This window comes from Anopheles funestus, chromosome 2RL, assembly GCF_943734845.2.
Source record: "Anopheles funestus chromosome 2RL, idAnoFuneDA-416_04, whole genome shotgun sequence".
Classification (NCBI taxonomy): Eukaryota; Metazoa; Arthropoda; class Insecta; order Diptera; family Culicidae; genus Anopheles; species Anopheles funestus.
This window is the reverse complement of record NC_064598.1, coordinates 26767969-26795405: the sequence shown is the minus strand read 5'-3', so window position 1 is coordinate 26795405 and position 27437 is coordinate 26767969. Positions and strand designations below refer to the sequence as shown.

Genomic DNA, 27437 nt, shown 5'->3' with positions numbered 1-27437 from the left:
AAACTCCCGACGAGGGGAAAAGGGGCAAAAAAGGAAAATAATATGCTAGGCATTGAAGGGTGCGTACCTTTAATGGCAACGCTTGATTGCACTTCCGGGAAGGTGTCTTGTTGTTTTCTGTTTTTTTTCTTCCACCCTATAAGGTAGAAACGGGAAAGCGAGTTTTCGAAACCGTTTCGGTGATTATGCGTCTAGGCCTACGTCTTTGCCGGAAGTAAGACGATAATCGGTGCATCGAGCAAAACCCGAAGCACGCCTCTGTTGCGTTAACACACCGTGTAAGGCACGCGAAAAACGGACAGCAAAGTATCCTTCCCTAAGGAGTTGACCTTTTTTCTTTCGAAGGGTTCGAACGACGCGTTTTCCCGGCCCCTGGAAGCCTAGTTACTAGTCATGTGGTTTTTGTTTGTAATTTTTAATTAGATTATGCATGATTGATAGCTCTCTCCTGCTCTGTTCAGTGTTGTGATATGGAATAACGAAGGGGGATTTTTTGCGCTATTTAGATCACTGGTTTAAGCGCTTAAAAGGGGCATAAATGTGATAAAATGGTTAAAGGCGAGTGAATTTTTTTTCTAGGATTAATAAACGAGAATTGCGATAAAGCTTATGGTAAATATTTTTTAAACGGTTTTTAGCTTTTTAATCATACTCCAAATTCCGTTGGATGACTTTATTTCGTCCGTATTTTTATTTATTCTTTAAAACTTGAATATTTTATATAATTGTATTAAAACACTTCTGGCATTTGTACGAATTCTCATTGAAACATAAATCGTTGATTATTCTTGAAAATATTCTAGACAAGTTGATCTTTCACATACGTTGTGAAATAGACAGACGTAGAAGGCTTCTGACTAAGAAGAATTTAGATTTAACATATAAAATAACAAATTTTTAAACATTCTTGACATTTATTTATAATGAATTAGAGAGTAATTTTTTACATCAAAAAATTATACTTTGAAAATTTTTCACCGCAAGGTTGTTAATTTATTTCTTAGTGTCGTTAGGACTTTTATGGCTCGTTGCCTCTTTGTCCGTCATTTACGAAATACCCAAGATAAATATAATACATAGGGTTGCAATATTTGGATGAGTTTGTCGAAGAAATGAGAGCAATGAATAGGATCCAATATTTTATATTGATATGCCTTAACATGTTCTTAAATGTAAAAGTGTAGTAACAAGAAACTAAATTAAACATAGCAAACAAAAATCTCTTACCCTAAAAAACGGTTGTAACTGTCAATAAATCTCAAATAATTTACTTTATTTTTTGTTTTTTGCTTTTTTTTTACTTAATTTTCCTTATGTTCCATCAAATATGTTTCTCACGAAAACGCTTTCACAGCTACACCGCATGCTTTCATTATCGATATACCAAACGTGTCAGTTGACTTTTGAAGTGGTTTCCAATGTAAAATTCGCATAAATAACATGGAATCAGTTGTCGGCTCAAATAAATTTCTATTTGCTGTAGTTTATGTTTCATTCCCCGAAATGAAAACCATTTTCGTGACTGTTTGCTTTGCCACTTCCATGAAATGCTGATGTCTTTTTTGAGCTCACAAGAATTTCTCAATAAAATCAATAGCATCTGCCGTAGGGCATGTCATGTTTATCCTAAAAAATCTACAAAGCGTGTTAAAACGAACTCTTTTCTCCCTCATTCCTGATATAAACGACTAGTCCGTAGATCTTGTTGAGACGAGTTCTAGTGGGTGTAGCATACAAGTAGTTGGATGATCTTTGCGAGAATCCATGATGGAAGAAGTTTGAAGATTTTGATACGCTCACATTTCGTATAAATGGCTCATTCGACACCAGAACAGCTAACCTCAAAAATAGCTCAATAAACGCGCGTGTGCGAAACAACAACACCACACCAAACGTGGAAGACTCTTCAGTGAGGTTCGAGCCTACAACATCCTCCAATAAGCAAAATCAATCCAATTTTTTTGTTGTGCGAAATAGAAACAGAAACCCAAAACGTGCTCGGGAGCAGAGATTTTGCTTGGAAAAAGAAGATTACAGAACCGATGCGATACGTTCTGGGGGGAAAACAGTGTTCAATTGGTAGCAGTCGTGAGAATTCCCTGCCGTAGCTAATCTAAACCGTTGAGCAAAAGTTGCTCATTTACGTTCGTCCGGTTCGCCCATTTCGCCTTGTACGCATCGCACGGTCGAGCTTACGGTGGAAGCTCGAAATGGTGCTCATTTGTTTGCATTTCCTTTAACAAAAAACGTTGTAAGAGCAACGACGTCATTCAATCAACTACTTCGGGCCAGGAGTGGTCCTTTGTGTTTGACCGTACCGTCCCGCTGTGGGGTAACGGATCGATGGTGTTATGACGAACGAATTAGACATTTGCTTGCCATCTTTAATGAACGGTGACGGGTTGGCTTGTGGACGGAACGGCGTATAACCGGAACGCGGCATACTCGAACGCCCGGAGAAACTCAATCCGTCAGCAGCCAAGTAAGTCATGCGAAGAGTCACTTAATGTCGATGAGCCAGGTTTCGGTAACGGTTGGCTGGTTAATTTCGAGCATCATGTGAAGGTGTCCCTGACGCAGTGACGGGCTCCCGGTTCGTATAATGACGCTTTACCTGTGCATGATGCTCGAAGGTTACTGCTGGTTGCAGCACAAAACAATGAACGTGGCAGCCTTTCGAAACATCTTGCACCGAATACCGGAACACCAACTTCGAGAAATATGTACCGAAAACAACGATATCTGCCAATCAGGCTGAAGTATCTTGTTACAGTTTTCTCTTTACTGGAAATGGTAGAAATATGCCATTCATGCTACTAAAGATATTAACGCTTTTTGGACTTGGAATGGAAAGCTTTTCTTTTCTACTAAAATGTCTATATTTCCCTAAATTAGATAATCGAAAGAAAAAGATATAAAACTAGTTTTTGTAGAATGTTTTCACGCGAAACTAGTTAAACCTGTGGGTTTTCAGTGTACAAAATTGGCATACGTCCGTCACGCGACGAACACAGGCATAGGCCAACCGGCGATGATCGACAGGTCATGGCATCCAGGTTATTGCTAGATTTTTCTTCTCCATCCAACCAACTTCGGGACCGTCCCATAATCGTTCGGGTCGCCAGAAGCATAGTTGTAGGCGACGACCATCCGACCAGTTGATTGGCACGCGATCCCGGTACGAACCGGGTCGGTTAGAAGCACCGGCTAAACATGAAGAAATCGATTCAATATTGACTTACTTGTCCTCCGACGGCACACCACGTTGCCACGTTGTTTTATGGTTTGATTTCCTCGCATCATGCCACCTTTGGGCAGCGGCCGTACTCATCGTTGGTGAGGTTGTTACGGTGGTATGATCTGATTTTTCATTTTCTCACTCGATTGCTTTTTGATTGAAACCGGAATCCTTGCAAAACTGCACGGGTCGATCCACTGGGTGGGCGTATACGTCAGACGTGTACATCTCGAATGATACGTATTGTCTCGTCGTTGTCAAGGCAGTGCCCGATACCGGTGTATAGGCCTAAGCGTACATTGCGATTGAATCGGTGTGGTCCACTTGTTGCCTTGTCACTTTAGCGTACGAACAATGTCCCTGCAATGCTTGAGCACATTTCTTTTTACTAGACTAAGAACTACAAAGCTTTGCAAAGAATGATATAAAACCCTTTCCCCATAGTGATAAGGGGTTTTTAGATAATCCGATTCATTTCTGGACAATTCCAATGCACTGCAAGAAGCGACTTTTCTTTTATAACTTCACTTCTAATAGCTCCACATCAAAGTCCTTTTTGTTTTGGTTCTGAGATAGTATCATTTTTCATTGTAAGGCATAGGAATTCAACATATATTAGTATCATTGTGACAAGAAGAATGAAACTTTGTTGTCCGATGTATGGAACCTACCGAATTTCGTTCCAATTTGATTATAGCAGGGCGCATCGTTTGCTTGTGGAAGCACATGACAAACATATTCTTGCAGTAAAAACATGTGAAAAAAGATTCCTCGGGGAGTGATTTGGAACTTGAAAGCAAAAGGATAATTAATGACGAAGAAATGCAAGAGTAGTTGAATGTATACCCCTACTCAAAGCGAACCAAAAACTTAAAGAAGTGTAAATTGAATTTTAAGTGACAATTGGTTATCATTAAAAACTCAACATTTAATTAATGTTGTTGAAATATTGATATTTTAAAGTTATTCTGAAAAATTATTTTGTGTTTTTTTCGTTTGATTGCAAGATCTGGGAATCATACCTCACTAAGGTGATTTAACTTCGAGTGAATGACTCCCATTTATGAGTTAGTAATTTATGAGTAAGAGTCATGACTCTTTACAGCGGCCTTTGACTCCTTCATGAATGAGAACATGAATTCACTCTTCAGCCTCTGTGAATCTGTGATCAGTTACTCTTTGATCTCTGTACGTGAATATCGCGAATGAGTTATAATAACTCCTTGTGAAGATTAAAATTAACTCACTCACAAGAAAGATTTAATTCTCTCATTCACTTTCGCTCAATATGCACATTACTAACACGATGCAAATGTAAAATACCTTAAATATTTGTTTAGATTCCGATGATTGAGATTGTTATATCCTTCATCTAGAAAATTCATCGAATGAACATTAATTGAACTGTCAAAAGACTCTCTCTATATTGTACGTGTTACGCAAAATTTTCATGCGGATTGAGTTGTTTTCCGCTTTCGGGTGAAATCCTTTCGCCAACGTTTGTCAGCTCCATCTGAAAGCTTACCCAGTTTTTCCGATTATAGTGAGATGCTCGCTTTGATGTGTTTTTTTACACCTGCCTGACGGCACGATTCGCTCAATTGAAATTTTCCAAAGCGAATACACACCCGCCGGGAGGAGTGGGAGGAGTGGAATGTACATTCGGGCGCAAATCTCACGCGCCTGTTCGCGCGTGCATAATTCGCACGCTCGTATATGCATTGAATCATTTGCCAAAAACAGCGTCTTCATTTCGCGGTGCCAGTACGAAAGATGCGCCGTTCGTTCGTTAATCAAGAAAATTTATTTTATCTACGTGTCGCAACTGTATGGCAGGGGGGAAGTTTTGTGTGGTGGAGCGAGAGGAGAGTTTTGCATGACAAGGGAACGGAAGCGTGTGTTTTATGTAGCGAGCTTTCAAGGCTGCTGCCGGGCAATGTTTGTGAGCATCGGAAGGTTTTGCCGTTGCGTTGTCACGTATATTGCAGAAACGAGCGGTAAGCTTTTTGTTTTGAAGAAAGTAGCTAGACTTAACGAACATGTACAGTCGCAAGAAGTGACTATTTTTTTTGTATAGGAGTATACCATTGGTGAGGCGAATTGGTAGACTTAAAGTTTGTCGTTTTTAGTCGCTTTTATTGTTGATTAGAGAGAACCTCCGGCAAACTAGAACATTCCTACTGGTGCAAATAATTCAGCTTGCCAATAAGTCATACCACATGTTGTAGGAAAAGCTGTTTCTGTTCTTCGAATTCGTTTGATTGTGGGAAAAAAGGGCTGTCATTTAAATATTTTTCTTAAAGCAAAACATTCTTCTTCGGAAGGAATTTCAACGATAGCAAAACGGTGAAATAAAAGAAAAAAAAATCTCTCCACAGAAAAATACCTTTTCCAAACAAGTAGCGTAGAACGAAAAATATTCTAAACTCACCATTATTTCACCACGTAGTACGATAAAACAATGGATACGCTATACAAAGGCACACAATAAAAGTAAGACAAACCAAAAAAAAAATCCACAACTGTTTTTGGCCCAAAACACACTGGGAGCAAACAATTTTCCGAACCAATCTTGCGTGAATTTTTTGTAGTGCAATTTTTGCGTTTTTGTTTTTTAAACCTTGCTGAAAAACTTTTACCAGAAAACCACCCCCACAAAAAAAACTCCCCACATGGAGGTAAATTTTGGAACCATACACAAAATGGTGGCACGGTGCAAATGTTTTGATAGCGGCGTTTAAGTGCCCATTGTTGGAGTGCAAACAATCCGTGCATTTTGTTGTGTCCTTGCTGGGGAAAATCATTCACCAACCGTAGTATTAATGTTGCTTTTCGGTTTTTCTTTTCTATTCCCCTGTCTTTTGCATAATTGCAGTGTTACACAACAGCCTGACTGGAGAAAAGGAGTGTAGTCTGTGGTGAGACACATACATCCAGTTCGCATCCAGAAACGGCCCTTCGTTCATCAGTCTGTTCAGTCTGATCAGTCTGGATACACTTCCTAGCGTCGGCAATAGTACCAAGCGTGGACTTGGTTTAATGTGGAAAGGTGAAGTGAAAACCCCCAAAGTAGTGTGTGCGCGTGTACCGATTTGGTAGTGAAAATTTTATACCATTTCCGTTCTCTCGTTCGTTCGTTAGTGTGTTCGAATTGTTTGAGATTTCTTTTTTTTAAAAACGAAAAAAAGTGTTCGTGTGTAAACCCGGTAAGTTTTAGTGGTCGGTTTATCGGGTCGGAAGGAAACCTACCGTCGGTATGTGAAATTGGTTGCTAGTTTTTCATGTTTTCTTCCACCACTGCCAGCACCAACTGCGAGTGCGTCCGGTGCGCAAAACAAACGGAAGCATCCCCCAAAAAACGTGCGTACGGGCGATGTATGTGATGTATGGAGCAAAGTGATTTATTCATTGCCCGGAAGGTGAATGTGTCCTCGGTGAAAGGTGTGTGTGTGTGGTTTTTTTTCGAGTTTATTCTTTTTATGCTTTTACGTTCTCGTTTTGTGTTTTATTTTTTTGCATTGCTGGAAAAATACACACATCGATCGTGAGTCGTTTCCTTTTTACATTGCTAACAGCAGAGGATGAAGTGAATGCAATCGAAGATTGAGACGTGTGCCACGTGTCAATGTTTTCTGGTGTGGTTGTGTGGGTGCTTTTTATTGTCTGTGTTTATTGGTTCGATCCTGCGATGTGTAAAGGTATAATGCCAGTGCGTGCAAAGGAATAAGGTGAAAAGTTATTGAATTGTGTATCAATCACGTTTGGTTGCAGTGGAAAGTGAAGTTATTGCCCCACGCTGTTAGAGCAAAACTAAAGTTGTCTATTACGGTGTGCTTTGTTGCATGTGGATGTGTGAAACCGTCAGTCAAAGCATTCCAGTCTGATTGGTTATTGCTTGTTGGAACTTGGATTTTGTTTTTTATCAGAACTAAACGAAGCTGTTCTACTGCAACTACTGTTCTACTGCGCAAGGAGATTAGCTGTTGAAAGGTAAGAAATAAATTAAATTAAATATAAGAAAACATACACCAAACTCCATCTTTTTTGGTTTCATAACAAAGATAATCGATTAAAAAAATTTTTTTTTGTTGAAAACAATTATTGGGTGTTAAAGGGTGTTCAGGTTTAGAGTTTTCCCCCTAAAAGATATTATACTGGTAAAAATTGTTACCTAATTTAACGCTTTTTGGAAATGTCATATATTTGGTTAAAAACATGCAATTTTTGTATACAAATACATTTAAATTCGACAAAAATGTCTAAATATGTTGTTCCTAGATGTCCATGCTACAAATTTGACACTTGAGATCTGACTTTTCCACCCTAAATTGTAGTGTCCACTTGTGTAAAATTTGTGTAAACCTATTTATAAATCCAATAAATAGCCTATTGAAAATGTACAAATTATTGTAACAAAGGAATCCTTTGCCTTGAACTTCAAAGAACACAAATATAGATATTAGTGATTCAATGTCGATAACCGCCACATACATGATGGGAAAATATATTCTCATCAGACTATTTTTCCCCGCCTTTTTCTTAAATTTGATGAAGAAACTTTATAGTTCAGATAGACATCATTCCATAACCACGTACAATAAACCCTCCACGCACTTATGATCCAGCAGGAGCAGTGACGAACGTCAATCTACCGGGAGGTGTGGGTGCAGAAGTATCAAACAAAACTACCATAAAAAGGAATAATTGAATTATTGATGAGAAATCGCACACTCCTTAAGCACGCGCATTTTCTCCCCGTGTCCAGGTGTCCGTTTTCCCGCATTCCCGAAACGATAAGGTCGAACCGGTCGAGGGTCAAAATTCTAAATGTGAAATGAACCCACCCCCAATTGCCCCATCGGCTTTCCACCACCATCGTCATCATCATCATCACCATCGTCCGTATGGTTTTGTGCGTTCTGACGGACACGTTTTGATTCGACGATTATTGAAAGTGGACCAAAGCACGGTAGCACGGGAGAGTGAAGGCTTTCTTTTTCGGAACCTTTTTCGGTTGCCAAAGGTGTGTATAACACTTCACACTTCGGTTTGTGCTGCTGGAACTGGATAACAGCCTAGGCTGGGTCCAAAATGCCAAAACATGCGGCACAACACTAGCAACGAGTGTTGGGCAAATGGAGGTTTCGTCCCGTCCGTAAGTGTGCGAGTTTGATTGGTAGACCTAAAGTTTGAAGTTATTAATATTTATGACAACTAGGTGTTTGCCGGTGCGCCAGAAGATTTAGCCCGTACACCGCCCGTACTGGAGCAGAAATTTAGGCTTAGCTTTATCTTCATTCTGTGTCCTTTCTCGTACGCTGTCACATTTCGGTCCGTACGTGTGACTTGGGACGGTGAATGAGAAATAAAGTAGGGTTTTTTGTTGTTGTTTGGGTGGAGGGTTGGCCGTAAATTGAGTTGTGAAAAGTATCCGGTACTGTGGAAATCGTTCCAAAATATGGTGTGAATTATTTGATACCGTTCATTCGTTTGATTGACACTTTCTTACCCTGTGTGGGTGGTGAACCGATGCGATATTTGTCTTGAAACTTAGATTGACTGTTGTTTTATAACATTAGTGCTTAAGCTGGGAAAGCAGTAAATAAAGCATTAATTTTGTTTGAATTTTAAAGGTAAGAATGGATGATGCGAGAGAGATTTAGATACAATTTCTAATATGTGATCGATTTCTCAATAAGAAATCTTTAATAATATTTCTTTAACATGATAATTATATTAGTAAAAATTTTGCTATTAATTTCGAAGTTTGAAAAGAAATACTCATATTTCTGTTCCGTTTCTTCCAAACATTTTATTAGTCAGGTACAAAAGTTGATCACGTTTTACTTCACTGGCTTCAGCTTTTGGCCGATTAATGTAATTGTTGGCTGTCTTATTGTTTTTCATTCAATTTGATGGTGGGCGATAAAACTTTTCGACAGATAAAGTAACATCGCACAAACTCGTCTCTCTCTCTCTTTCTCTTTGGCGCAGTCTTTCTCCATTCCGATTACGATTGGTGAAACTTTTGATTTATGCTGACGGTTGTAACCGGTTGCATGCTGTTTTTTGGAGGGCTTCGAAAACAACTTTGCTGACCATATTAAGTGTTTCCGATCGTTTTGCTACTACCCTTGGGGTTTGACCGCACAGCAGAGCACTCTCTGTCACTTCTGTATTTTGGTGTTATTTTATTGGATTAACATAAATGTGGCTGAATGTGATGTGTCTGTGGTAGAATGTCGAATGGAAGCAAATCAAAGCATTCGGTCGGTATAACGGTGCATAAGAAATAATTCGGGGAGGCTCAAGGAAAATGTACGGAAAGTTTGGCAAAGTTGTGCGGAAAGATTATGTTTTTGTTATTCTTTTTTTCAATCTTGTGCATTTAAAGGCATGAATCAGGACTACTGATGTTCCAAGTCAAACGTTTTTCGTTTGCTTTAATTGCCCACGAATTGCTAAAGAAAAGTCCAAATTAAATTTGTAGTTCAACAAAATCTATTTTTAATATTTAAAAGGTGACGTATATGACTAGCTACTGACTAATTACATAAATGAGTTGTTATATTATTGAGTTTGGATCTCATCTAAAAAAGGTTTCAATCTTTTCCCATTTAAATTCTCATCAATAAAAAACTTGATGTATAAAAATTACTTTATGGCTCAAAAGTTTACAAAAACTTCACCATCAAAACGCAATATTTTGCAGATTTATTTTGCATTTACATTTACACTGTGAATTATGAAGAGAGCGAGAGTGATAGAAAGAGAAAAACAAATAAAAAAAAAATTAAACATCTAATCTCACTCACGACCAATCTTTTATCAGTCAAAAAGCGAAGTAGCGAAAGCATAATTTATTACCGATTCCAAGAACTTTTTCGTAAGAAAATATATTTTTGAGTGGTGTTTACTTGACATGTAAAAATGATGAAAATGACTGATGTTAATTAATACATTATTTCTCTAGTAAGACGAATTTGAAAAACCTATCAGGTAGTTCCAAATAAATGTCTCATTATTGATCAAACTTATTCCAAGGTACAATTTGTTAAAACAGACTTAAATTCAAATTACCATAGGAAAAGTCTAATGCAAACCAAAACAAAATAATGGAATTAAAATGAAAACAAAAAACTGCGTCATTCTTTATTCATTCTTCTAGTATGAAAATTTATTCGCTCTTCAGTACAGAATAAATTTGTCTTCATTTCCGAACCATCGATTTGCTGTCGATTGGTTTCTTCTTTTTCCGTTTGTCTGTAATTCATCAACAGGCACATTTTCGTCGTCATTTCAATGTCGTTAACCTGCCCAACCAGCCCCTACGTCCGTCCGCTCCGTGTTCCGATTGCAGTGTTTCGGAAGCGTAAAACCTCCCCAAAAGCAAAAAAAAAAAATTGAGTGAAGCGAAACAATAACAAGCAAAACAGAAGAAAAAAACCTCCCCAACGAAACCTTTCACCCCATTAGTGTACATCGCGTGAGATGTAATTCTGTCACACTGACTGGCTGGCTTGCTGGCTGGCTGGTTGGTACGATGTAAAGCGATCGCTTGCGAAGACGCGGATGACGAATCGTTCGAATGGTAAATGAATTTTTATGCCAACTTCGCTCATTCCGTATTCTTCCGTCTTTGGCGGGTGATGTGGTACAGTCACGCGGACCGAATGTGACGGAAACAAGGGGCACTCTACAGTCGGCCCTGGGCCGTTATTCAATTGATTTGAACTTTCTGATCTGTGGCCGGTTCGTGACATCTTGTTGGTGTATACGATCTTCTTTTTTTTTGTATATATTAAATTTCTCGTCTCTCTTGCGCTTGCTTGGTTCTAAAGTGTTGGCCACTATATCGATACGATCTTTTCCTTCTTCGCCTTCAAGTGTAGACAGCGGGAACCACATTTTCACTCGATATGCTTCTACTGGGTTCGACAAAACGACCGCACTTCTTCATGGGGCACCCCTTAAGGATAGTACCTCAAATTTAGAGTGAAAAGAAAGAAAAAACCCTCTCCAAACCTGACGTTAAGTTGTTTGCCTCACATCGAGTGCACGGGAAAGGAAAACATCTTACAGAAAAACAGCCCCTCATCGGGGGCAAGATTGACTCGTAAAAATTCGCTTAACATGCCAAAATGAAATTCACGACCGAGGAGAACCGATTTCACGTGTAGCGTTGGTTCCGTTTTCGTTCCTTTGTTGCATTGTTCCACATTTCATCTCATCCCTGCTACGAATTGTTGATCTCGATGGTGCTTCCCATTCTTCGGTTGACCTCTCAGAAGAAAAGCAGCACCATCGTGGCGTAGTTTGTTTCTTGTTTTTTTTTTGGGGGAAACCTTAAACAGAGTAGAACGGAATTATTCTAAACACACTCGAACCACTCGCCACCGTGGTTTTTGGCGAAGCGCATGGAATTTAGCATACTCTAAGATATGCTGCTGGGTTGGACGCCAACTGTCGACCGGAACGACCAATCTTTTCCCTCTCTTTCTCTCTCGCGTTCTGCCACCTTTCGAGCGAGTCCCTAATTTATATGCGTTTTGGACATTTTTCTGTTGGGAGGTTTTTTTTTCTTCAAATTTCTCTCGACCCAAGAGAATCATAAACGATGAGTCATTTTAATGAGAAAAGTTCTAACTGGTGTGGCGTATCTCAAGTGCACGCGTAATTTTTTTGCGAGTGTGTGTGTGTGTGTGTTGAGGGAGGAAGTAAGAAAAATATTTCATGCAAATTTGTTTGCCGATGCCTAAAAGAGAAGAAAATTTTAGCATCTATCAGACCCCCCTCCCTGTTGGAGTGTGAATAATACGAGCGAATTAGCATTACCCGCGTTGTAGAAGTTTGTCCGTTTTAAAATGCCCGCACATTGTTCAATTTCTTCCACTCGGAGAATTTGGTATCGATCGGATCGGACTGAAACGCTTGAAGTCGCGTTTAAGTCGTTTCCGCAATGTTGTTCTTTTCTCTCTATGTGTGTGTGTGAGGCATCTTTTTAAACTTCAAATCGTGACACTCTGTCGGTATGCTGACTAGTCGCGAAAGTGATTGCGCTTCCTCATGGTTTTTTTTTGCAAAAAAACTGTGCAATCTTGACAACCCATCTTGACCCCAAATCGATGACTCACGATTCGAACAATAACCGCACCGAAGTGTGTGTGTGGGGCGCGTAAGCATCCCTTGCTTTCTGATGTCGCGAACATTGATTGTATCAGCAGCAAAAAATGAAAGAAAAATGTCTAACAACAATATTGTTTACAAAAAAAAAGTTATAACAAACTCTTGTTCCACATATTAACGTCGATTGCGATGAACGTGCGTTAGTTGCACATGTTGTGGTAGCTGTTTGTACCTTTTTCCAAAGGGTAGTGGTCGGCAAAGAACGACTCGTTGGCACTTTTATTGTGGCTCTTTACTATGTCACATTTAAAAGGTTTTGCTAGCTATTTTTCGGTTTACATTATTTTTCGGTTTATAATATTTTTGGTATTATTAAACATATTTTTAGCCATTTTATTAAACAGCCATGCAATATGGGCTTTTGTACAATTTATATTTATATTGTACTCACAATTCTTAAGTAAAAGGTACTTAAGTTAAAGTATCAAATTTGACACTTAACCTCTTTTAAATTCATGCCATTTTTATCATATTTATTTTTATGATATTTTGATATTTGCTTTGAGAAAGTTTGCCAGTTACTGTCTTAGGCAATTCAACTGGACAGAAGAAAAAAAAATTATGTCCGTTAACAGAATCTCCTTGTATTTTTCTTTACTCAATTTTATAGTTCTAGTTTCGTATTTAATTATGTTAATAGAACTTGCAGGACTTCTATATTATACAAAACATTTCTTCTGAATAATGTTTCATGTTTTATTATTAGTTTCATACAATATAAAAAGAGATAAAAACGAAATCATCATACAATAGCATTTAACCTCTAATGCAATAGAACATGTGAACAATTTTTTTTTTCGACTAGAGCAAGTACTACCGTCCCTGGCAAACAGTGTGTGACGACGGGTATGCCAGTCAGACCACGGACCAAGTGATTTCATCGCACTCGATCAAGCTTGTGATTCTTTCGCTCGGCATCGATTATGCTTGTGAGCGCACTTTGACCGGGCACGGAAGTCTCCCAATACCGGGAGATGACCGACTATACCAGATTTATGTACGTTGCAGAAGCATCGCGAAGCATTTTTGTTCCACTTTCCCATTCCATCAAGCGACAGAACACTACTACTAACGATGATGAACGTACTGTGTATGAACGAATTGGAATTGGTTGACAAAAGTGGGGAAGGTGCAAACAAAAAAAAGTATACATCAAGAATCGTGCATGAATTGAGCTGCGAATGTTGTACGCATCGATGAGTTTGATTGTGCTGACCGAAACTTTTCCGTTGTCCTGTGTGCCTGAAGTTTCCGATCGAGCAGCGGGGAAAAGAGCGTAAGGAGAAGCATAAAAACAGGGCAGAAAGATAAGCGAATGTTTTGTTTGAGCATGATAAAATACCCTGCTGATAAGGGCAAATCCTGACACAAGGGTGGAAAGTAGGGAAAGCGAGTAAGTATATGATTTCTCGTACGACAAATAGAGGCAACCATTTCCGGCCCGCGGGTTTTTTTTGGTGTTGGTGTCTGTTCTATGTACGGGATTTCATTTGCTTGTTCGGTGCTGCTTGCCTCCATGCAATATGTTGTGCAAAAGGAAGAATTATTTCTCATTGTGGTATTTATGTCTCAACGAGAGAGAGAGAGAGAGAGAGATAGAAAGATAAAAAGAAAGAAAACAACATACGAAGAGACGGTAGTGGATGATGGTGTTTATTTTAATATGGATGAGAGTTGTGGAGGCAAAAATAGCATAACGATATTGTATTTGTTGGGCAAACATTGGCAAAACCCCGGGAAAGCGAGGCTTTCATGATGCTGCTCCTCTGTTTGTTGGCTGTCTCATCGAAACGTTCACGTGAGAAACATTCTAGTACGGTGTGGATAATCTACTGCAGTGTATCGAGAACAGAACGAATGAATTCTAGCATACGCTAGCGTTTTTCCCCTTTCAATATGTTTTTTTTTGTTTGCGCAACAACAAACGAAAGGTACGAAACCGTAAATACACAATCAGTCGTATCACCCTTTACGATATTCAATAGTGTTATAGGGCTGCTACGCAAGCATGATTGGTCCCACAAACCAATGGTGAACATTTTAAACAGTAATTTTAAACATTTAAAGCCATTTAAATTTGTAGTTTGTTTTAGTAAATTTCCAATACTAAATTTATGTTTAATATATGTGATTAACTAAGCGTTTGAAGATGTCTTAAATTCGTTTTTTCTTGTTTAACGAGGTACTAACTTCTCTACCCTCAATTTATATAATTATTGTAATATTTTGCTTATTTTCAATTTTTAAAGTTACTCAATTTATTTTAGCTTTTGTACATCTACCAAGCATTTGTTTTCTGTTTTAAATTACATTAAGCTGGATGTTTTTGAATAGCTTTTAATGCCTCGTATTGGAGATTTTTTTGCGGACTAAATAATAGTAAAGACTTAAAATTAAATGTTTTCCCATTTTTTATTTCTATTTTAGGAGTTATGGAATATTTTAAGGATATTAAAAAGAATGTTGTTTGATTCAAAAAATATTCTAGACTCTTTGTGAAATTAAAAAATAATCAGGTACTTATCAATTTCCAAATCAATATACTCAGCAATGGTTAATAAAATTGATCAAATATTGAATTAAAGTTTAAATTATTCTATAATGCGACTTATTATCGTGGCTTCTGTAACATGCTAGAACGTTACTTGATTTCTTCCTATTTTCCCAGTCGTCTATATAGTCACAACCACAGGCATTGAGTCATTAACATCGGCGAAATTACATCATGAGTGTATACTTCGCCATACCGATAAACGGGCTTATGGAAGATGCAAAACACCAACCGGTTGGCTTGCGGATGGTTAATTAGTAGTGTACCGATATTGGAAACCGCTAACCATGTCGAGGGCACAAACTATCCACGAACAGCAAAGCCCAACGTCAGTAGCACATTGCACAGCGGCAACAGGGTACAGGCATCCACGGTAGCGTTGCCTTTTGATTGGCAGGACTTTGCTTAGCACGATAAGTATAAGTTTTCAGGCAAGGGTACGTACCCCGTAAGACCCGTCTTTCGACCGTGCAAAAGGGGGTTTTACGTTTTTTGTATCGGCGTATGAGTTTGTAACCAGTCAATTTTCTACAGCACTTCTCGGCTGAGCGACCAGCATTCCGGCAAAGTTTTGAGGGGACGTTACGAGCGCAATGTTAAACAAAAAAATGTCGTTAAAACCCTACCCAACGAAGGGCGTTAGCCATGCGATCAGCTTCATTACGAGAGCACCCCCTCATGCTAGTGCACCCGGGACTGGGGAGTCGGTTATACGATATCTTGTGCGAAACGGGTCTCTTAAATTATCTCAAATTACTCGATGATATCATCACCATCGTCGTGGACGTCGACGTTGCCGTCGTGTAATGTGGGATGTGGCGGCAGACGAGACACGCAGCAAGTGAGCGAGAGTTTGGCTACTCGATGCAAATTGGCTTATATCACGTGACATCTGATCCACCAGCATAAGCGATATCTTATGACCGTGGTGTGCACCGTGGACACCATCACTTCATTTAGTTCTTAATAATTAGCAAGCTCTTTGTTGTAACCGTCACACTCACCCTCTGTCTTGTGTTCCCCTATTGATGTGTTTGCCCAGACGATGGCATTTTGCCGTCAAAAGTCGTGAGTCGCGAAGAAGACTTTGCAGCAGTAAGATATGGGACGCTGTACTCTTTATCGCACCGAGCGTCGATGGTATGCAATTTGTGCGAGTGAAGATTATAATGGGATCGATCACTGCTGCTGGGAAAGGATAGATAACCTCAATTTGTGCACCGAAAGGGGTTTAATTCAATATTCCCCGATGTACACGATCTGTCAGGATGAAGTGAGTGTTAATTTTTCAAAATTTTTGTAGAAGCAGAATTTTCAATCTTCTTCAAAGTTGATGGATGACATAAAGTGTTTTCTAACGTGGTATGAGTTCGGTCGCGTTCTGCTCGTAGGAGCTTAATGTAATTAGCCGCACTTCTAAATTTATCTCCAAACTTTCATACAAACGACACGAAGAGCAGCAACCGTAAGGAAAAGTTTTCCCCCTCACCGGGAGAAAGGATTATCGACGTGATGTTTGTCTCTTCCTTTGGCCGATGGTGTTCATACACGAGGGCTCTATGTTAGAATGTCAGTATCGTTTCAAAAGCATCGCAAGAGTATTGATTAACCATTCAACCTTGGCTAACAGCGGGCACCAGGTATCGGGTACGGAACTGCTGTTGATTTGTTGAAACTGTTCTCTCCAGTTTAAAATAGTCTAGTCGAGTGACGTGGCGGAAAGTTACCCGGAACACTGTTGTCAAACCGTGCAAGTATCGTGGGCGAACTTTTTCACCCTCCCCCCAATTTGACGCTCGCATGTATAAATATGGGTAAGGGACCGAGTTTTTGTGAGCGGTTGTGAGCGTTTGCATGTACAACGTCTCACTGCTGTTAATCATGTCACCAACTCGTCTTTGGGGCGAATGATTTCGGAACCAGGAAACTGTGGAGAAGCGTGATGATGTTGAGTCAGTCAGCTAGAAGGATGTTGTTGTCGCCGTGTTACGTGACAGAAACATTATCTCCTTCGAAGAACACGAACAAACTGAGCAAAAAACCGTCAATTTGTTCTCACCATCGTTGGGGCTGGGTGGAAAGCCACCCCCCCGGAGCAATGATCTCCACACACTGGAACGAGGGAGTCACACAAACCCTACCGATCGGAGGAGTTCCGCGGGGTTTGGATGAAATTAGAAACTTTCGTGCTTGTGGCGTATAAATGACTTTTGGTGCTACAAAGGCTACACCCGGTGCCGCGCCACCATTAGTACAAGACGGCCCCCCGGGAGGGAAAATTGTTAAAAATAACTCAAATGATGGGAAAATGTTTGGCGATAGATTAAAAAATTAGCAAAAACAATCAAGTGTGCTTTCTGTGTGTGCTTTCGTTCGTTATGGTTTTAGACGGGGGGTGGGAGAATGATTAGGGCCACCTATTAGGTTTCATTTGGAATGAATTTTTAAACTGGTGCCGATGTGTTTGGCCCCCGATGACTCAACCCACTCACGTGCTGCACCAAGATGGAAGAATGCCGACGAAATTTATGTGACGGGTTATCGTGTACCCTTTTTCCCGAATAAACATTCACTGCATAATCCCCATTAGGGTTTGGAGTAATAGTCATGGGGCGGGATAAGTTGTTTTTTTTGTGTCTGTTTGATTCGTCGCATAAAAGAGCAAAGAGGATCTACGCTGGATCGGTTTGTAGATATTTTAGTTCTTCGGTTTTTTGTGTTTGCCTTCGGACGTTCCGAAGTTGAGAATATAATAACATTTTCCTGCTGCTATCGAGCAGTGCGAGGCTTGCTGGTACTTTCCACCGTCCATCCTTTTTAGAGCCGTAACGCAACAAGCCAACCCTCAAGCCCCCTTTTGAAGTGTTCGACAAGCATAAGGTGATACGGAGAGGTTAGGAGAAAACAGGGTCCAAGACAGGAATAAAAAGGTCAGTTGTCTTTTTTTGGGTTTTGAGTCAGCACGGTTCGGAATATACAAAATCAATAATAATGGGGCAATAGCCTAAGGCTTCACAATGTTCACAGTGGGCATACGCATTATTGTGCCAAAAAAACAGGAAAAAAGGAGGTAAAAACCGATCCAATAAAATGTTTATTATTGAACGGGACTGCCATGGTAAAGACGGTTGCCAGTTGAAGTTTTCTTTTGGCAAAGTATGTTTATGTTCCTTCTATATTCATTTGAAAGATAGGAAATGCAAAATGTGTGTGTGTTTTGAATAGAATTTCTTGCATAACTTCCTCTTCATAGTTTTCCCCCAAAAATTGCTTCCCAGCAATCCGGAGAAAACTTTGATAAATAAATGTTATTTTTAGATATATCCAGTTAAGCAAATGATGACCGAATATTTAAAGTAAGCAATTCCACTGTCCCTTGAAAGCAAACTTTTGCAAAGTGGGAAATGGCCAGAAGTTTTTTTTCTTCTTCTAAGTATTGAACTTCACCCAAAACATAGCACCAGCACTAACCATCTCGAGGGTTGAAATTGTTGAAAACTGTTGTGGAATTTAATTAAAATCAATGCCGACCTTTATCACTGCGTGGCAGGCAAATGCCCCACGGGGACGGAACCGTGTATCTTTGTTATGCTTTAAAAGCATATTTAATGAACAGCTCGCACAAAAAAAGCTGTTTCACCAATCGTAGACGAACCAAACGAACTTAGCCCAGTCGAAATGTGTTTGTGTATTATTATTAAAACACATCCCGTGTGCACTTCATTTGTCTGGCGTTGCGAGTGTTGGCGTCTTTATTTTTGGCCGAATTACTGAAACCTGTACCGGCGAAATGTCTTTCCTGTGGTTGTACTTCTTCGTTTTTCCTGTTCAATTTTCCTCCCAGACCAGACGATGGAAGATGATGAATCGAGGTGTGAATTCGTCAGCACGAGCATAAATACGCCAAACCTAGGGTGGGGTGATCTGTGAAAGACCAAAAACAGCTGGAGCACACTCTCCGGTCTGTGGGCTACTTGGGATACCAGCAACGATACCAAAAAAAAAGCAAGCAAAAGGAAAACCCCCTCCGGGGAAAGCATCAATAACAAAGGCAACGGGTGGGCAAAAATAGAAGTGATGATTTATGATTTTACTTTTACCTTTTTTTGGTTGTTGTTTAACCTCTTTCCACCTCTTAGTGCCTTCCTTCCATCTGGATGGTTGGTCCATCTTTCCATTTCCGGCGCTAAAGCCAAAGTTCAGCAAAGCGTAACGGGGCAGGGATAAAGAAAGGGAAGGGTGGTGACTCCAACTTGGGTTGGTTGGAGGCCAAATAATCATTAACGTAATGCGCTCGGTCGGGTAATTTTCATCAAGCTCTCCGCGGTTTTTGATCGTGGGCCAAACAATCGATTTCATTCTGCGAATGTAAGAGACCCTGTTCTGGTGTAAAAAGAAGGGGATGAAGAATTTTTTTCGTGGTGTTTTTTTCTGTTTTAGTTGACCGTACGAAGACGAAAACCCGAAGGTCGTAGCGGTCAGAAGATCTCGCCTTATAGTCGCTTGAGTAATGTACACCGTTTTTCACACCTTCGCAATGAACACGCGAACTTCGAGGCGCTCGCTAGATATGGGGCTTTTGTAAGTGGGGAAATGGAACGTTTTTTGTTGTTCTGAATAAACAATAGTTATGTGGGGTTATGTGGTTCGCGTCCACATTTTATCGGTACCCGTACTGGATTAGAGGCCACAAGAAAGTGTCTTCCTTTTATTTTATTTATACACTAGAGAATGTATGGAGTGTGCGGAGTGTTCGATTTGTTATGAAATCCGGTACAGAAAGGTATGCGAATTGATCCTGTTTGTTTTTTGCTTCTCTTATGCTTGAGTCATAAATTAAGCTTATAGCACCAGGGGTAGTATTGAAGGTTTAGCTTTTTCTGTGAAGTTTCGTTTTTTTGTTTGTTTCCTCCGTTGTATCCCGGTCCGACTACCTATAATCCCGAAACAACCAAAACGAATCGCCACCGCGTATTGCGAGATGCCGTGAAAGTCGATACTCAAGCAACTGGGCACGCCAACGTTTTGCACGATTGGATGGGTTGTGAAAACACGCGTTAGCGTGGAAAATTATGAGCTGTGTGTCTAACCCAGCACGACTGTACCGAGCCCGTGATTGAAGGTTATCGCTCTCTTGATAATGATCTGGCGAAAAAGATGAGTATGGAAAAATGGGAAAAACAAAAAAAAACGGAAAATGATTATCGATTGGTACCGTTTCCACAACGGTTGATATGGTTGAAATTGAAACGCTAGAATGTTTTACCGCTTCCTTTCGTTTGAAGCTTGAACAATATGAATAATTTTTTTATTCGGTTTATTTTTTAGCTTTGAAGTGAATAAATATTTGATTTTGTTTGAGGGGAGGTTTGTTTTGCATTTAGTGTAGTATAGCACGTATAGTTATTGGAAGTCACACGCGAGTAGGCGTAGCATCAACGTCGAATTCCCATTATTCTTGAAATATTTATAGTTTATGAAGTACTTTAATAGTGAAGTTTTAATAAGGATTTCATATATAAGAGCAAAAGAAAAAGGATTGTGTTTTAAGTTATATATAAGTCATATAAATATATAATCTAAACTATGGAATTGAAATTCATACAACAATTGTCCAATATCTGAAGTGTTCTCTTCGATCTTGATTCAAATCCAAAAGCAAAGATACATATATCTTTCAGATAAAATTTGTAAATTGGTTAACAATTTCGGTTATTCTTAATACCTATAATGTCTTTTAAAATGCGATCATAAGAACTCTTCTTCCTTATATTTCGTAACAAATTCATATACCAAAGCTACAAAAAGAAATTACTACACTACCGGAAACATATTTCTAAAACAGATGTACGTTTTATCCGTGTTGCTCAACTATTCAGTTACTAGTGTTTTGTTGAGCCAAGTTAAGTAGTACTCAAGATACGCGAATTTCTACATTTGAAAGTTCATGGAGTTTTTTTATGAGGAATTAAATTTTATATCACTGAATTTTTAGATATTTCCTAAACTTTGTATTTTATTAGTTAACAAATTAATTTGTAATTCTTATTCTTCTAATTTTTAAATTTTACAAATAGTTTAATTAATCCTTTTATTGACTATTTCCTTCATTGTCATATGTCGCTCACTTGTTGTTCAGTCGAGCTCATGAAAGTACATCCGCCTTCGAGTTCGCCTGTTTGTTTACCACCGAACAAATGTGGCTTGAACATTTTTGAAACCATTTGCAATGGTACCGACATACCGAGAGTTCCAAAAGACCGGTAACCCGAAGCATTTCGTTGCCTATTTTTGATCTGTTTTAACGAAAAATGATTGCAAACTGGGCTGAGCATACTACCATAGAGATAGAGCTGCTCGTGGAAAAAGCACCCTCGTACAAAGCTGGTCAGCTCACTGATAAATACAATGGTGCGTTGTTGTGGAGATTGCATTTTGCAACCATACTCTGCATAGGGCTGTGCCGGTTTCGTTGTCAAAGGTGTATGAATGTACTGCAATTTTTGTTCCATCACTTCACCACTCGCTCTATCTCACCGATAGAACCTGACGTCTAAACCACATAAAGGGACACGGGTTTTCAATGCTTTGTAGTATTCTGCCGTGCTGGGAGCGTTTCCAAATCGAGCGGTTCTTCGTTCGGATCTACATTCCGTGCTCTCACGCAGAGTTTAAGAGTATGTAAGACCATGAAGCTAGGAATTGTCATCGTCAGATTATACACACCATGTGCTGTGGTGCATTGGCCTGGGGTTTTTGAAATATGGACTGCTGCTCCATGTGGTTGTCTCAGCTATCTCACGACAGCCGAACTGAAGCTTCTGCTGCTTTACAGATAAGGATAAAATCTGCAGAAACGAATTTTCATTTGCAAAAGGTTGCAGTAGTCTACTCACAAAACGTACTCCCAATAAAATTGCTCGAAATATCTGTAGGACACTTAAGGACTAAAATTGTCAAATTAACACACGACCCTTCCGGTCCCGTACGTGCATTCGTGCATCAAAGCGATACGTTTAATTACTACCTCACTATTTTTGTTCTATTTATAGTACCCTTACAAGGGCAATATCATGCAGCGGCGCGTCATTATATCCAATGCAACTGCATCGCGTGCATCTTCTAGGGGTTAGCCTATTTCATGGTTAATAAGCCAGCATTCCCAATCCCGTGCGTCGATCCACAAAAGGAAGCGACACGATAGAAGGGTGGGGATGAAACAAGATAAGATAACTCTTAGCGCCCGTTGAACTCCGGGAGAGAATTTTCAACTTGCCTGCTGTGGCTGGTGTTGTTTTATGGGCGTGTAGAGACACACACACACGAAGTGTCTTGCTTGGAAAGATGGATTACCGAAGCAAAACCGTGTACGTAGAAAACTCACCCCGGGCCAGAACGAAGAATGTTGCGAGGTTTGGTCAAATTCTTTCGGTCCGTCACCGCATCTCTCTACTATTAACTTGCAGTGTGGCTTCGCAAGCATTTCGACCCGGTCGGGTTCGAGTACCGAAAATTGGACTGCTTCGAAATTCCACGTGCTTCAGCAGTGGTATGTAGCGTGTACTCTGCTGCTGAGCGCCGGTACTGTATTTTGTGCAGCGCATACAACGATTCCATAAATTTAAACCATGCCCGGGCCCATACAGCACCGCGGTGTGCTCTACTATACGACTGGCCGTGTATCGCAGATACATTCCATGCGTCTAGTGATGCATCAGTAGTGGCCGTGCTACATAAGTCACTGCACTTCCCGCTGTTTTCGTACGGTTGGTATGTTCCTCTACCCAAGATTACCCAACTTGCGCCGGTGTAATCGTATCTGAATCGAGTGTTTTCTTCAACACTGAACCAAGTTTTCTTGACATTCGTCATCGACCTCTCTGTGGCCGTAAGGGAGACAAACCAAATAAATAGTGCACGGCATTGCATTGGATGGTAGTCTGACCTTTAGTGTTCCAGTGTTAAGCTGCAAAGAATAAAGAAGAAAAAAAACTGATGCTGTGAATGGAATGGCAAACACACACACAAACCGCACCAGCGAAGGAAAAACTCATCTCTTAGTAGTGGGAAAAATCCGTAACATTCCCAGTGTCAGGCTTAGGGTTCAACACCAATTCTAGCACGGTTCTTGAAACAGGGTGACCCTACGCTTGCTTACGAGTGGTTCTCGTACGAGTTTAAGCAGCTGTAAACAGCAACAATGAAAAGTAAATGTCTCGTCTTAACCTTCTTTTTTTTAGGGAGTAAAAAGGAGTTTTTTCTTCTCACGTTCCTATCGTCGCTTGATGTGCATCTAAAACGCATGGCTGGTGACATTTTATCTCGTTCACGGGGTTTTTCTTTGCTTTCACCCACTTCAAAGGCGTACACACTGGTTTTACTAGGTGAAGTTTTTTTTTACTTCTTCTCACGAAGGGAAAACCACTTGATGTGCATCAAATGTGAATGCACATCGAATGAAAATGTTGCTAAAGTGTTTCTCTCTAATTGGGTAGAGCTCTGGCTTCGTTAGGGGCGTTAGGGCGAGCAAGATTTTAAGGGAATGGGATTTTTTTCTTTCTATGCGTCAGTAACTCTCTGGAACAAGTGTGTGAGCAATGGCGGCGGATTACAATGCTGGGTAAATGTGTCACAAGTGTGCAGCTAGCTATGAAGTGGTATTCATATGAAGTGCGTGACTGTTGATAAAATAGAAGTTGGAGGAAATTTATTGACATGACTTTAATTGCTCTGAAATAAAGCGATATCTGGTAAATGATTTGAAACTGGATATGTGCTGTTCGATAGGAAGGTTGTATTAGGATATCTTTATTGAAGTAATGATATTAACAACAACACATTTTTATAGAGTTTTTGATTAGATACAGGTTGTTAGGAAGAAATTAGACATATTAATAATTGATTATTTTAATCTGCAGAGGCTTACTACACCTCTGTGAAAAGTCAAACAAATTTTATGAATTCACAAGCTGTAATGTTTGTCCTACAAACTCCCTAGACCTTAACCCCATGGATTTGTTTGTATGAGGAGCAGCAGAAAAAGATAATATTGAAATATTTGTTGAGACCTTTCCCTGGGATTTCCTCAGAATTGAATTTCAGCTCGAGGCCTATGCTAGTTATTTTAAATGAATTTTGATGATAGTATTGTAACTTACTATATCTGTTATTTGATTTCGTCAATTAATTATATTTAATAAATGCTGAAACATTTTCTTCCGCCTTGCATGTCCAATACGTGCAGCTAATAACTAACTTTTTATTTTAAATATATTATATTATAATTGAATTTATTTTATTTGAAATTTTGTCACAATTTCTTCATAACTCCAGAATTACTACAATAATAAATGATGATAAAAAAATGAGATAATGTTTACCAACGTCTACTTCTTCAACTTCATCAATAAAAGCAAACCCCTGCTGGAGCCGAACACCAAGTTAAGTCAAGCTAATGCACCAAGCGACAGATTCTTAAGCTTTAAAGTTTACACGTGCATTAACAGCATTATTCACCAACGTTTTGTGGTCGATGGAAGATAAGACTATGCAGCATACACATAAACCCCCAACGGATGAAAGTTCAATAAACCACCCCGATACACTTATGGCAAACATTCGAATATATTCCGGTGCAGTGACTGGAACACTGGGACCGTCGAACATATTGTGATGCAGTTCCGTACACATCAAGGAAGTCTTCCGGGGTGCACGATGCTCGCTTAAGATAGATAGAGTATGTGTACCTTGCGTTAGGTTCGGCTTAGAATCGTAAAGTAAACACTAAAACACCTTCAGGTTCGTAGTTTGACGCTGCGATGCCATGCACATACAAGAGACCGTGCGTATGGGTAAGAATTATGATCAGTAAACCACTATCCATCTTCTAACTCACTTAAGCAACGGGATTGTTTTCTTGGTCTAGTCCGCGGTACGGTGCACTAGACACACTGTGCGTGGGTTTTGGGTTTTAAACCTCCCGGATTGGGGACGTCCGGTCAACAAATAGCTTATGACCACTTTTACTCACTGGTACCCGCTGATAAGACATACTTAAGGTAAAGGTAAATGTATCTAAAAGTTCTTTCAATTTCTTACCGTTAGCATCGTGTTTCGTATGGAAAGTTCGCGAGATTCGAGTAGGATGTTAGTGGACACGAAGGTGTAAAGGGCAAAGGTGTTGTTTACTGGAATACCTGTCGGATGATTCAAGCCAGAGCTGTTGCTTAGCCAATGTCATTTCTGTTTTTTCGACTCAAATTCACACACACAAAGTGGAAACGTTTCCACCGACGATTAATGCTAAGGGATAAATGGCATCTTAGACTAGCAATGTCAAAGCCCTCGTCTCGAAACGTCGTTTTCGACGGTAAACGTGAAAAGCAATTATTGAAATTCGATTATCGCATTCCCGGATCGGTTTTCAGTCGAACGCGTTGGAACGATCGGAGCAATGTTTGTCGCCGACTAATGTGGAAGCGTTTTCTTCACGCGTTTGTTTGTTATTTTATCATCTTCTTAGTGGCATCCTTAGATCATGGTGGAAATTGTTTGTTTCTTTTTTTTGTATGTGTTTATCTAGACCGCGCTGTAAGGATTACGATTCTTCTACTTCCATAACATTTTTCCACGGTTGGAAAGGAGCCGTAGAACGCTTTACTCAAACCACAAACCGGTCACAGTGGTTGAGTTTTTCCTATCAAAATGCTTCACAATGTAGCACATATAAGAATAGTACGGAAAAAAATGCAAAAAAAAAGGAATTTGTTCAACTGTCTACCATTTCAAAGTACAACTCATGACGCGTGATCAAACGCGGGAACGAGATAATGGAAGATTTTCTTTCGCCTACAAACCGTACGTTCCTTCCTTGGCTTGTCCTTAGAATTTTTAGCTGAAAAGATTTTCGTTGAAAATGTTCCTAGTGATTGATTTTTCTTTATGTGGCGCTGTGTTTCTCTTTTTTTTCTTTAATTCTACATTCACTGCTTACTGCGAAAATACAGGAAGCAAAGCGAATCACTGTTTACTTTCATCTCGTTTTCAGTTCAATTCGAGCTTGTCGCAGTGCTCAAGCATATTATCCATTTCTTTCGGTTTAATGATTTTCTTGCCACACTGTTTTCCTTTTCGCCACACAATACTCGCCCGCAGCGGTGATGGTGGTTTTTATTTTCAGTGATACAGATTTTCATTGAAATGTTGTTACAAAAAAAAACACTGCGAGCAAAATATAAAATAAAAAGATAAAGCTATCGATTCATTGATGGATCGTATCGCCCCGCTAGCCAGTGGGGGGAAAAATTGAAAATGGGAAAATAATGGAAAATTCAACGGAACCGACTGAGAGCAATGTACAAAAAGGGAAGAGTAGGCATCCTTACGCTTCGATACCCTGGCGGCAAAACACAATCAATGTAAAGCGTTCGAGTTCCCCATCATCAAACGGCTAAGAACTGATCGAAACCGACCATCAGAGGCAAAATTTGAGTTTGCGTAGAGAGAAAAATAATAAAAATAACAACAATAATAATAATAAAAATAAAACCGAGCAAATCTTAACGAAAGTATAATCGATCCATTTAAGAGGATATTTCCGTTCCGGGGGCAGGTGTAACGATCTGCCACTGGCCCCAAACACTCCACTTCCGGTTTTCTCTTTTCCATGGGATCAACCGTTCAGCCGTGTATAAGCAGCGCCGGTGATATTATATTCGTGATGGTTCCCTCAAGAATTTTTCATCCATTTATTTTCGTTTTTTTTTTGGTTTACAATTCTACACTGGTCGTTGGTCTTTTCACCATCTTTAAGGCGGATGTTTTCTTATTAGTTGTTTTGTGGTGTTGTTATGTTTTTCTTCTTGTCATCTCTCTCTCAGTCTTGTGCCTGCTAAACCTGCGGACTCCGTTTTCTTGTCGCGTTTGATAAAATGCTTGCACAAGACGGGCACGTGGATAAGATTGCTTATCAATTTATCTTACTTTGATTTGGGTGCTTTTTTCTTCTTCTTTTGGCCGCTACTTTTAGTGCCTTTAGTGGCCCGAAAGGCGAACCATGTTGATGGATCTGTTTGATAAATGAAGCTTTATTCCATTAACAAATCGTTGCAGGGAGATCTATTTTTTTTGGTACTTTTGGTTCATTTTATTTTAAAAGGAATGTCTCATAAAATTAAATTTCTTTCCGGAGTGAAACATTTCTCACCTGGCCCAGATTTGGCCGTTCGATTTGTCTGTAATGTTTGATTGGTACAGTGTTTTGTTGTTGTGGTGAAAAATTTGATTTATATTCCAATCCAGTGCAGTGCAGTAGCATTCCACAGCACATCACTTTTGGCAGGATGGATATTAAATTATCATCGAATGTAATATCGGTAGCACATATTTGGATAAAATTCGTCACACCGCACACAATGCCATGATTGAATTGTATCGTTGTTTCCCATCATTCGTTCACATGTT

At 39.6% G+C, this 27437-nt stretch overlaps 1 protein-coding gene across 4 annotated transcripts in view; it reads left to right on the top strand.

Moving 5' to 3' along the window:
* Window positions 1-6107: 6107 nt before the first annotated feature.
* LOC125765295 (leucine-rich repeat-containing protein 24) overlaps window positions 6108-27437 on the top strand; it is a 114758-nt gene continuing 93428 nt past the window's right edge. For 3 of the 4 annotated variants that reach the window (XR_007418535.1, XM_049430262.1, XM_049430260.1), the window contains exon 1: window positions 6108-7228. The gene's annotated coding sequence lies outside the window, so the exon portion shown is untranslated. The remainder of the gene's footprint in view (window positions 7229-27437) is intronic. The other variant, XM_049430261.1, reaches the window with a different exon arrangement.